Raw genomic sequence first — 12492 nt, 5'->3', positions numbered from 1 at the left:
GGAGCATGGGGCTGAACTGGGAGTGGGAAGAAGACTGGGTGGAATAGGGAGGAAAATGAAGAAGGGAGAGAGACAGAATATTGATAGGGAAGGAGGGAATGGACATGGATAAAATGGTAGCTTCTCCTACCCCGGGGACTAGGAGGAGATAAGTGGAGGCCAGTAATATTTGTTTATTTCAGAAAATGGGTTCCGTAAAATCAGGGATGCCATTTAGGGAGGGCATGGGGGGGCTCTAGAGCCCCCTGAGTTTCATACAGGAGGTCTACTCACCCTAGCCCCAGACGGAGCTTTTAACTGCAACACAGCTTGAGTGTAATATGTGATGAGTTTGGAAGCTGGGAGCAGCACAGCCTTTGGGGCAGGGAGTTTGTTTAGAAACAGAGGCAGGGTGATTAATGACAAGCCTTTTGTTATTTTAAAGTAAATTAAGGATCCTTAGATGATCCTGAAAGCACTGGCAGACACTCCAGTTAAAGGACAGGAAACAAAGGGTAGGAATAAATGGTGAGAATGGAGAGAGATAAATAGTGGTGTTCCCCAGGGGTCTGTACCGGGATCAATGCTGTTCAACATATTCATAAATGATCTGGAAAAAGGGATATGCAGTGAGGTGGGAAAATTTGCCGATGATACAAAACTACTGAAGATAGTTAAGTCCAAAGCTGATTGCAAAGAGTTACAAAGTGATCTCACAAAACTGGATGACAGTGCAACATAATCGCAGATGAAATTCAATGGTGATAAATGCAAAGTAATGCACATGACAAAATACAATCCCAACTATATATACAAAATGATGGGGTCCAAATTAGCTGAACCCATCCAGAAAGAGATCTTAGAGTCATTGTGGATAGTTCTCTGAAAACATCTGCTCAATCAAAAAAGCTAACAGAATTGGGAATCATTAGGAAAGAGATGGATAATAAGACAGAAAATATCATATTGTCTCTATATAAATCCATGGTATGCCCACATATTGAATACTGCGTGCAGATCTGGTCGCCCCATCTCAAATAAGCTATATTGGATTTGGAAAAGGTACCGAGAAGGGCAACACCTTCCATATGAAGAGAGAGTAAAAAGACTGGGACTTTTCAGCTTGGAAAAGAGATGACTAAGGGGGGATATGATAGAGGTCTATAATGTCATGAATGGTGTGGAAAAACTGAATAATGAAATGTTATTTACTCCTTCACATAACAAAAGAACCAGGGTTACCCAATAAGAAAAGGAGTACTTGTGGCACCTTAGCGACTAACAAATTTGGGTTACCCAATGAAATTAATAGGCACAGATTTAAAACAAACAAAAGAAAGTATTTCTTCATAGTCAACCTGTGGAACTCTTTTCCAGGAAATGCTGTGAAGGCCAAAACTATAACAGTTCCCTAAAGAACTAGATGAGTTCACGGAGGATAGGTCCATCAATGGCTGTTATCCAGGGTGGACAGGGACCCAACACCATTATTCTGCATATCCCTCGCCTCTGTTTGCCAGAAGATGGGAATGGGCGAGAGGGTGTGGATCACTTGATGATTGCCTGTTCTGTACATGCCCTCTGAAATACTTGGTATTGGCCACTGTTGGAAGACAGGATACTGGACTAGATAGACCATTGGTCTTACCCAGTATGGCCATTCTGATGTTCTTATATAGAACCCAAATATATCTGCCCCACTGCAACCCACGAGACCCCACTCCCCTCCCAGAGTTGAGATAGAACCCAGAAGTCCTGACACAGTCTCTCTCTCCGCAAAGTTAGTAACAATGTAAGACTATACATTGAAATTTTAAACCTAACCATTGTCCCTTAAGTGACTTGCTACAAGATGTCAGAACATGTTATTATTAGAGCAGATTGGGTCTAATATATATATATATTAGACCCAATCTGCTCTAATAATAACATGTTCTGTTATATATATATATATATATATATATATATATATATATATATATATATATATATATATATAATTTTCTTTCTTTTATATAGGAATTAGATACAGGGATCCTGTCAGCTAATTGCTAAGTTATCTGCCAAAAAACTAGAGTTTTCAAGTGCCTAAGTAGCCTGCCTGGAATCACAGTTAAAGTTGCCATTCCCTACCAAAATCTGAAATGGAGCCCCTGCCTAAAAGAGAATGTTTCTCCTACATTTCATTTTTATAAGTAAAAATGTAATAGCAAAGAAATGTTTTCATCCAGCTTGAGGTCCCTTTTTGTCAACTAGCTTCACAGAGCTCTCCACTTGCTTGCTTCCCTTCTTTTACTCCATGTAAATGAGATAGTAGATTCCCTGAGCTGTAGAAGGCCTCATGGCAGCTTCTGTGGCAAGCACTGACGGCAAACTGATTTAATCAAAAGGCCAAAGATTCATCTTTAGACTTATAAATGGTCATCTTAGACAGTGTCAGGAGCAGGTCTCTGGACTTAGCTGTGCTGTGGATAGGATGACCATAAATAAATAGCCAAGAAGAAAAAAGTTGCCAGTATCTCAAAAGTTGCTTCTAGAGAAGACAGAAGAGGGGCTACAGCAGGAGACAGTCATGTACCAGTCTTAAGATTCTCTTCATTTCAGTTCATCCCATTGCACTATACTGTTGTCTTTAATTACATGATCACATACTAGTTTTTTTTCTACATGGGTCATCAGCAAAAGGGTTTGAACCCCAAAGTTTTAAAAAGGCACACACCTCATCCACTTGAGCAATACCTGTAATTTGGTGTAAATAAGCTGCTATCCCCTATATGGACAAGCACACGTAGTGGGTCAGTGACACACACTTGGCAGTGGGTTACATTGCTGTTTAGGAGAAAGCACTGAGTTATTGAGTATTAGGATTCCTGGATTCTGTTCTTGACTCCGGGAGCTGAGTGAGATCTAATGGTTGAAGACAGCCTAGCCAACAAAGGTGCTAGAACTAGGGCTGCTAGGGACGCAGCCCTGGCTTGAAGAGGTTTCCATCATATACAGGGTTTACAGTTTGGTTCAATGGCTCTCAGCCCCCTCCCCCCATACAAATTGTTCTAGCACCCCTGCTAGCCAACAAGTAATTTGGCACATTCATTCTGAAAGGTAGCAGTGTGGAAACAATAGATAAGACTTGGCTTTGTCATATTAGAAACCTGTGCTCTGACTGGAGTGGCCTTGTGCAAACAGGTGTTTTACCTTTAAAATAACTGAATGGTACTTTGTTTCATCACAAGGTATGAACTGGGATTCAGTCTCTTGCTTGGAGTTCAGTTAATTTTCCCCAAAGCTAATGGGTGAGGAGCTCTCTCTTGTCCTTCTACCTCCTCAAAAACACAAGGTATTTTACAGAGCTGTCATATGAGTGAGTATCACACAAGATATGTGACACCTGGCAGGCCTTTCCAGTAGCCTGAAAGATTTAGGGCACCTGATTTATCCAAAGATTTTCAGCAGATATTTCTTCCCCTATTGAGAAATCCTGGGCACTGAAGAAAGTAGATAGTTTAATCTGGCCTGAGTGGTCTCATTAGTTCATTTCAAAATGAGTAAATCTGGTAGGTAAAATAATCTCATTTGTAGTGTTTCTCCCCACACTCCTTTTAATATGAAGAGATAATCTATAGGCCTATAACTTACTCATATTCACAGGTCAGCCATTTTAGCTGGTCAAGTCCCCGCTGGCAACAAATTCATTGGCTACTTCCCTACAATTGGTGTGGCACTGAGAAATTAGAGTTTAGAGGGATCTAGATTGACTGAAAATTCTGGACTGCAAATCCACTCACCTATTTTTTCTGTTGGTCACCTGGAAACAGGGATCAAGGATGCAGAAGATACCGTCTTGTACCAAAGTTGTTTTGTATCAAAGTTTATATCAAAGTTGTTGTGTATCACCACAAAGTTTCCATAATTTGTACCATGTAGAAGCCTTTTGAGAAACATCAGATCAGGGCCCACAGAGGCCATTACACGTTGAGACATGTCATGTGTACTATGGCCATGAGACTCTCTATGTTGTCATCTCCTGGTTCTTGCTTACTCTTTCTACTAGAATGATGAGGTCCTGTATCTGTCCTAGGGGAGGAAGGCTTTGATTTCAGTAGGGTATAGCAGGACTCCTTCGTACCCCAGTAGTCTGCTGAGACAAATCTTTTGATAGTTTTTCATGAACCCTAGTGATACCAACACTCTGATGGTAAAAAAGACCTATAGTCAGATATACTCAAAAGTGGTGTCCTTTATAAACCAATTGTCCAACTGTCAAAACACTCTAAGTCTGCATAGGCAAGTGCACTCTAAGCCTGCATAGGCAGGCCACAACTACTGGCAGGCATTTCATGCAAACATCAGGCACCAATATCAACCCAAAAGGCACAACATGAAATTGATAGGGCTGTTCCCGTACAATAAATCTGAGATACTCCCCAAGCACTAGAAGTATTCCTATGTATGTATAGGCATCTTCAAAACCCAGAGAACAACAGCTAGTCACTTTCCCCTGAATAGGCATGATGAATCCCCAAAAAAGCCACTTTGAACTTTTTTTTATCCAAATATTAATTCCAAAAGCGCTTGAGATCCTGGGTAGGCCAGAGACTGCTAGATTATCAGGAAGTATCTAGGATACTTTTTAATCCAATGGCACTGAATGATGACCCTCTTTGCCAGGAGTGTCTGGATTTTCTACAACATCTCTGTGATCAGAATGTGTCTGAAATCATTTTCAAGCCAGGAGTAGCAGAGAGGAGCAATGTGGAGGGGTTTCTGAAATGTTCATAACTCTTTACTACTATCCCAGTGTGATACAAGCAGTCTAGCATTTTAACATTTTCATCTGCATGAACTACAGTCTCCTAGGAAAGCCCTCAGCTCAAAGGCCTCGCTACATCAGTTTTACTATTACTGAGAGAACCCTGTTCACTGTTATATCAAGATCAGAAATAGCTGGGTTTTCAGTTCCAGTGCAGTAAGGAAGAAGTTCATTCAGCAGTTTGATCTCAGGGAACTGGGACTTGGGGATCTAAATTTGAATGACCTAGTACTTTTAGTGTGTTGGATTGACATTTACCAATTAAAGTAGAACTAAGAATAAGAGGAGGTTGTACAAGGTAGTTTGAAGAGGACAGGTTTGGGAAAATAATATCACATTTTAAAGAAATTAAGTTATATTTTAACTCAGTAACCATTCTCTCAGATTATTTAAATTTTCATTAAAATCAGTAAATGGAAAAGCCAGCTAAGAATGCTGTTCTTGCAAAAAATGAATTGCAATTAATCGCACAGATAAACAATAATAGAATGCCGTTTATATAAATATTTTTAGATATTTTCTACATTTTCAAATATATTGATTTCAATTACAACACAGAATACAAAGTGTACAGTGCTCACTTTGTATTAATTTTTTATTACAAATATTTGCACTGTAAAAAAACAAAAGAAATCGTATATTTCAATTCACCTAATATAAGTACTGAAGTGCAATCTCTTTATCATGAAAGTTGAACTTTACAAATGTAGAATTATGTACAAAAATAACTGCATTGAAAAATAAAAAAATGTAAAACTTTAGAACCTACAAGTCCATTCAGTCCTACTTCAGCCAATTGCTCAGACAAATAAGTTTGGTTACAATTTGCAGGAGATAATGCTGCCCACATCTTGTTTACAATGTCACCTGAAAGTGAGAACAGGTGTTTGCATGGCACTGCTGTAGCCAGCATTGCAAGATATTTACGTGCCAGATGCGCTAAAGATTCATATGTCCCATCATGCTTCAACGACCATTCCAGAAGACATGCATCAATGCTGATGACAGGTTCTGCTCGATAACGATCCAAACCAGAGTAGACCAACACATATTCATTTTCATCATCTGAGTCAGATGCCACCAGCAGAAGGTTGATTTTCTTTTTTGGTGGTTCGGGTTCTGTATTTTTCACATCGGAGTGTTGCTCTTTTAAGACAGCTGAAAGCATGCTCCACGCCTCATCCTTCTCAGATTTTCGAAGGCACTTCCGATTCTTAAACCTTGAGTCGATTCCTTAGAAATCTCACACTGGTATCTTCTTTGTGTTTTGTCAAATCTGCTGTGAAAGTGTTCTTAAAACGAACAACATGTGCTGGGTCATCATCCGAGACTGCTATAACATGAAATATATGGCAGAATGTGGGTAAAACAGAACAGGAGACATACAATTCTCCCCAAGTTCAGTCACAAATTTAATTAATGTATTATTTTTTAGCGAGCATCATCAGCATGGAAACATAGCCTCTGGAATGGTGGCTGAAGCATGAAGGGGCATATAAATGGTTAGCATATCTGGCATGTAAATACCTTGCAAGGCCTGTTCCCACTTTCAGGTGACATTGTAAATAAAGAAGCAGTCAGCAGTATCTCCTGTAAATGTAAACAAACGTGTTTGTCTTAGCAATTGGCTGAACAAGAGATAGGACTGAGTGGACTTGTAGGCTCTAAAGTTTTACATTGTTTTGTTTTTGAGTGCAGTTATGTAACCAAAAAAAAAAATCTACATTTGTAAGTTACATTTTCACGATAAAGAGATTGCACTGCAATACTTGTATAGGGTGAATTGAAACATACTATTTCTTTTGTTTATCATTTTTACAATGCAAATATTTGTAATAAAAATAATATAAAGTGAGCACTGTACACTTTGTATTATGTGTTGTAATAGAAATCAATATATTTGAAAACAGAAAAACATCCAAAATATTTAATAAATTTCAGTTGGTATTCTATTGCTTAACAGTGTGATTAAACACGGATGCCTCAGGGGAATGAAAATAAACAGCTTAATAAAAATGAATGGAAAACAAAAAAGTATTAAATTGATGACTCAGAATCAAATGAAATAATAACACACACACACACACCAATTCCCAAAACGTCAACATTTCTCAAATAGATATTTAAGAATTTTCAGTTGGAACCATTGCCAACATGCAAACATTCGTCCCAGAAATTACAGCAGATTGCCAACCACCGCTTCTCTGCTATATTACCAGGCATTTAATATCCTGCTGAATTTACTGACTGTAGAACTTGAAAATCACTACAAAAGTTTTTCTTCTCCTGCTGATAACAGCTCATCTTAACTAATTAGCCTCTCACAGGTTGTATGGTAACTTCCAACTTATCCCGTATGTGTGTGTATATCTATATATATCTATATCTTACTATATGTTCCATTCTATGCATCTGATGAAGTGAGTTGTAGCCCACGAAAGCTTATGCTCTAATAAATTTGCCGCCAAGATCTCTTTATTGAGTGGTAACAGCTAATTTAGACCCCATCATTTTATATTTATAGTTGGGATTATGTTTTCCAATGTGCATTACTTTGCATTTCTCAACATTGAATTTCATTTGCCATTTTGCTGCCCAGTCACCCAATTTTGTGAGATCCCTTTGTAGCTCTTCGCTGTACAAAAAGCAACCAGATGGCATGTAAACAACTGTGTGGAATGAGCATAGATTAGATTCTTGCAGGAGAGGAAAAGAAGAGAGAAAGGGAAAACAGAGCAACTCAAGATTAACAGGTATTTATTGTTTTCTTTGCAGTGTTACAAAGAAATACAGTGAAATTAGATATAACAATACACCATTTTAGTGAAGTTGAATGAAAGTCCCAAATTCTTTCAAACATGTGCAATTTATAGTTTCAATTAGGATGAAACTTCTCTTACCCAAGGTTTTCAGAAATAGTAACACTATGTAAATTGGGTGAAATAGTGGCTCCATTGAAAGAAAAGGAGTACTTGTGGCACCTTAGAGACTAACAAATTTATTAGAGCATAAGCTTTCGTGAGCTACAGCTCACTTCATCGGATGCATTTGGTGGAAAAAGCAGAGGAGAGATTTATATACACACACAGAGAACATGAAACAATGGGTTTATCATACACACTGTAAGGAGAGTGATCACTTAAGATAAGCCATCACCAGCAGCGGGGGGGGGGGAGGGGGGGAAGGAGGAAAACCTTTCATGGTGACAAGCAAGGTAGGCTATTTCCAGCAGTTAACAAGAGAATCTGAGGAACAGTGGGGGGTGGGGTGGGGGGGAAATAACATGGGGAAATAGTTTTACTTTGTGTAATGACTCATCCATTCCCAGTCTCTATTCAAGCCTAAGTTAATTGTATCCAGTTTGCAAATTAATTCCAATTCAGCAGTCTCTCGTTGGAGTCTGTTTTTGAAGCTTTTTTGTTGAAGGATAGCCACTCTTAGGTCTGTAATCGAGTGACCAAAGAGATTGAAGTGTTCTCCGACTGGTTTTTGAATGTTGTAATTCTTGACGTCTGATTTGTGTCCATTCATTCTTTTACGTAGAGACTGTCCAGTTGGACCAATGTACATGGCAGAGGGGCATTGCTGGCACATGATGGCATATATCACATTGGTAGATGCGCAAGTGAACGAGCCTCTGATAGTGTGGCTGATGTGATTAGGCCCTATGATGGTGTCCCCTGAATAGATATGTGGACAGAGTTGGCAACGGGCTTTGTTGCAAGGATAGGTTCCTGGGTTAGTGGTTCTGTTGTGTGGTGTGTGGTTGCTGGTGAGTATTTGCTTCAGATTGGGGGGCTGTCTGTAAGCAAGGACTGGTCTGTCTCCCAAGATCTGAGAGAGCGATGGCTCGTCCTTCAGGATAGGTTGTAGATCCTTGATGATGCGTTGGAGGGGTTTTAGTTGGGGGCTGAAGGTGATGGCTAGTGGCGTTCTGTTGTTTTCTTTGTTGGGCCTGTCCTGTAGTAGGTGACTTCTGGGTACTCTTCTGGCTCTGTCAATCTGTTTCTTCACTTCAGCAGGTGGGTATTGTAGTTGTAAAAATGCATGATAGAGATCTTGTAGGTGTTTGTCTCTGTCTGAGGGGTTGGAGCAAATGCGGTTATGTCGTAGAGCTTGGCTGTAGACAATGGATTGTGTGGTATGATCTGGATGAAAGCTAGAGGCATATAGGTAGGAATAGCAGTCAGTAGGTTTCCGATATAGGGTGGTGTTTATGTGACCATCACTTATTAGCACCGTAGGGTCCAGGAAGTGGATCTCTTGTGTGGACTGATCCAGGCTGAGGTTGATGGTGGGATGGAAATTGTTGAAATCATGGTGGAATTCCTCAAGGGCTTCTTTTCCATGGGTCCAGATGATGAAGATGTCATCAATGTAGCGCAAGTAGAGTAGGGGCATTAGGAGACGAGAGCTGAGGAAGCGTTGTTCTAAGTCAGCCATAAAAATGTTGGCATAGTGTGGGGCCATGCGGGTACCCATCGCAGTGCTGCTGATTTGAAGGTATACATTGTCCCCAAATGTGAAATAGTTATGGGTGAGGACAAAGTCACAAAGTTCAGCCACCAGGTTAGCCGTGACATTATCGGGGATACTGTTCCTGACGGCTTGTAGTCCATCTTTGTGTGGAATGTTGGTGTAGAAGGCTTCTACATGTATAGTGGCCAGGATGGTGTTTTTAGGAAGATTACCAATGGATTGTAGTTTCCTCAGGAAGTCAGTGGTGTCTCGAAGATAGCTGGGAGTGCTGGTAACATAGGGCCTGAGGGGGAGTCTACATAGCCAGACAATCCTGCTGTCAGGGAGCCAATGCCTGAGATGATGGGGCGTGCAGGATTTCCAGGTTTATGGATCTTGGGTAGCAGATAGAATACCCCAGGTTGGGGTTCTAGGGGTGTGTCTGTGCGGATTTGTTCTTGTGCTTTTTCAGGGAGTCTCCTGAGCAAATGCTGTAGTTTCTTTTGGTAACTCTCAGTGGGATCAGAGGGTAATGGCTTGTAGAAAGTGGTGTTGGAGAGCTGCCTAGTAGCCTCTTATTCATACTCCGACCTATTCATGATGACGACAGCACCTCCTTTGTCAGCCTTTTTGATTATGATGTCAGAGTTGTTTCTGAGGCTGTGGATGGCATTGTGTTCTGCATGGCTGAGGTTATGGGGAAACGATGCTGCTTTTCCACAATTTCAGCTCGTGCATGTCGGCGGAAGCACTCTATGTAGAAGTCCAGGCTGCTGTTTCGACCTTCAGGAGGAGTCCACCCAGAATCCTTCTTTTTGTAGTGTTGGTAGGAAGGTCTTTGTGGGTTAATATGTTGGTCAGAGGTGTGTTGGAAATATTCCTTGAGTCGGAGACATCGAAAATAGGATTCTAGGTCACCACAGAACTGTATCATGTTCGTGGGGGTGGAGGGGCAAAAGGAGAGGCCCCGAGATAGGACAGATTCTTCTGCTGGGCTCAGAGTATAGTTGGATAGATTAACAATATTGCTGGGTGGGTTCCGGGAACCACTGGTGTGGCCCCTTGTGGCATGTAGTAGTTTAGATAGCTTAGTGTCCTTTTTCTTTTGTAGAGAAGCAAAGTGTGTGTTGTAAATGGCTTGTCTAAAGTAAAGTCCAGCCACGATGAAGTTTGTGTGGAAGGTTGGTTCTTTATGAGAGTATCCAATTTTGAGAGCTCATTCTTAATCTTTCTCTGGTTGCTGTAGAGGATGTTGATCAGGTGGTTCCGCAGTTTCTTTGAGAGTGTGTGGCACAAGCTGTCAGCATAGTCTGTATGGTATGTAGATTGTAATGGATTTTTTACCTTCAGTCCTTTTGGTATGATGTCCATCTGTTTGCATTTGGAGAGGAAGATGATGTCTGTCTGTATCTGTACAAAAGGGACCTTCATGAAGTTGACAGATTTCCACTCTATACGGCTAAATTCAGTGCCTTGCATAATGACAGATTTCAGAGTAGCAGCTGTGTTAGTCTGTATTCGCAAAAAGAAAAGGAGTACTTGTGGCACCTTAGAGACTAACAAATTTATTAGAGCATAAGCTTTCGTGAGCTACAGCTCACTTCATCGGATGCATTTGGTGGAAAATACAGAGGGGAGATAGATATACACACACAGAGAACATGAAACAATGGGTTTTATCATACACACTGTAAGGAGAGTGATCACTTAAGATAAGCCATCACCAGCAGCGGGGGTGAGGGGGGGGAGGAGGAAAACCTTTCATGGTGATAAGCAAGGTAGGCTATTTCCAGCAGTTAACAAGAATATCTGACAGGTTTCAGAGTAGCAGCCGTGTTAGTCTGTATTCGCAAAAAGAAAAGGAGTACTTGTGGCACCTTAGAGACTAACAAATTTATTAGAGCATAAGCTTTCGTGAGCTACAGCTCACTTCATCGGATGCATTTGGTGGAAAAATATCTGAGGAACAGTGGGGGGTGGGGTGGGGGGGAGAAATAACATGGGGAAATAGTTTTACTTTGTGTAATGACTCATCCATTCCCAGTCTCTATTCAAGCCTAAGTTAATTGTATCCAGTTTATCCTGACTGACTTCAGTGGAGCCTGGATTTCATTCATTTTGTTTATTAGTTGTTTTTCGTATTGGAGTTGTAAGATGATAATCACAGACTATCAGTGGATTGTTTCTTGTTTGTTTTTTCCCTTTGGAAATAATTGCAAGTTCAACAACTCCTAACAACTCATTACTATCTCTGAAAACCTTGGGTAAGAGAATCAGCTCTTCACTAGATGTTAAACTGATTTTATAAGTGATGTTTCACAGCATGATCTACACCATACTGACTTTCTTTCACTGATGTGTAACAGAAGTGAAATATACAGTATACATTCAAGAGGCACTGCCAAATTTGAGAACAAAGAAAAGTAGAAGTCTATTTAGTTTTTTTTTTTAACCTTCTGTGGTTTTACTATTTCATGGAATCTTATGATAGGCATAAAGGGGCTAAATAAAGTCCTTCTGAAACTTGTCACTTACAATTCTACAATGACTGTGACTGGCTTAATAATTAATAAGGAGTTGTAGCTGTGAAAAAATACACTAGTATGGGGAGCTCAGTCTTAATTTGGTGAGTTTATAGTTTCTTCAGACTACATTTGCATATTAGAGATAAGTCCGGCTAGTTTGCTTCATTTTATACAAAGTAAGTCCCACTCTTGGGCTCCTGGATAATTACCAAAAGGGACCTCAGTTAGGTAAAAAGTGGGGACTCTGAGCCACATACTCCAACCCCCTCCACAAGAAACAGGACTGTAATTTTTGCTCAGTGGTGGCCTTAATTCTCATGAAAGGAAAGGACCTTGCTTTTTTAGGAGCCTCACCCCTACATCCCCACAAACAACCCATCAGTCAAGAGCACTATACCCAAATATCCTTTCATGGTGGACACAACAAAAATTAAAAATCTTTATCTGTAATTATTCCTCTCTGAAGATATCTTGCAGGATTCTTACTCCTGGGCATTAGCTCCTTAGTTTCAGTTATAAGTCCCTTAGTTCATAACGTTTTTCTAACTTTTAAGGGCAGCAGAAGCATGGTTGATAGCAAGCTTGGTACCCTACTGCTTATTGTTTGCTACCCTCTGCCAAGTATAAAAGTTGCCTATGAATGTTCCAGTCAGTTCCTTCCATTACATTGGTAGGGAAGCTCCCGCAAAGAAAAGGGTATTCAAAATTTCAAGATGACCA

General features: G+C 40.3%; 1 protein-coding gene across 23 annotated transcripts in view; it reads right to left on the bottom strand.

Annotated features, from left to right (window-relative positions):
• The window catches only part of GPHN (gephyrin), a 544780-nt gene that overhangs the window by 223798 nt on the left and 308490 nt on the right, over positions 1 to 12492 (bottom strand). The gene's annotated exons all lie outside the window — the stretch shown is intronic.

The sequence above is a fragment of the Dermochelys coriacea genome, chromosome 6 (assembly GCF_009764565.3).
Source record: "Dermochelys coriacea isolate rDerCor1 chromosome 6, rDerCor1.pri.v4, whole genome shotgun sequence".
Classification (NCBI taxonomy): Eukaryota; Metazoa; Chordata; order Testudines; family Dermochelyidae; genus Dermochelys; species Dermochelys coriacea.
Note: the sequence above shows the minus strand (reverse complement) of the source record. Positions and strands in the feature narration are given on the sequence as shown.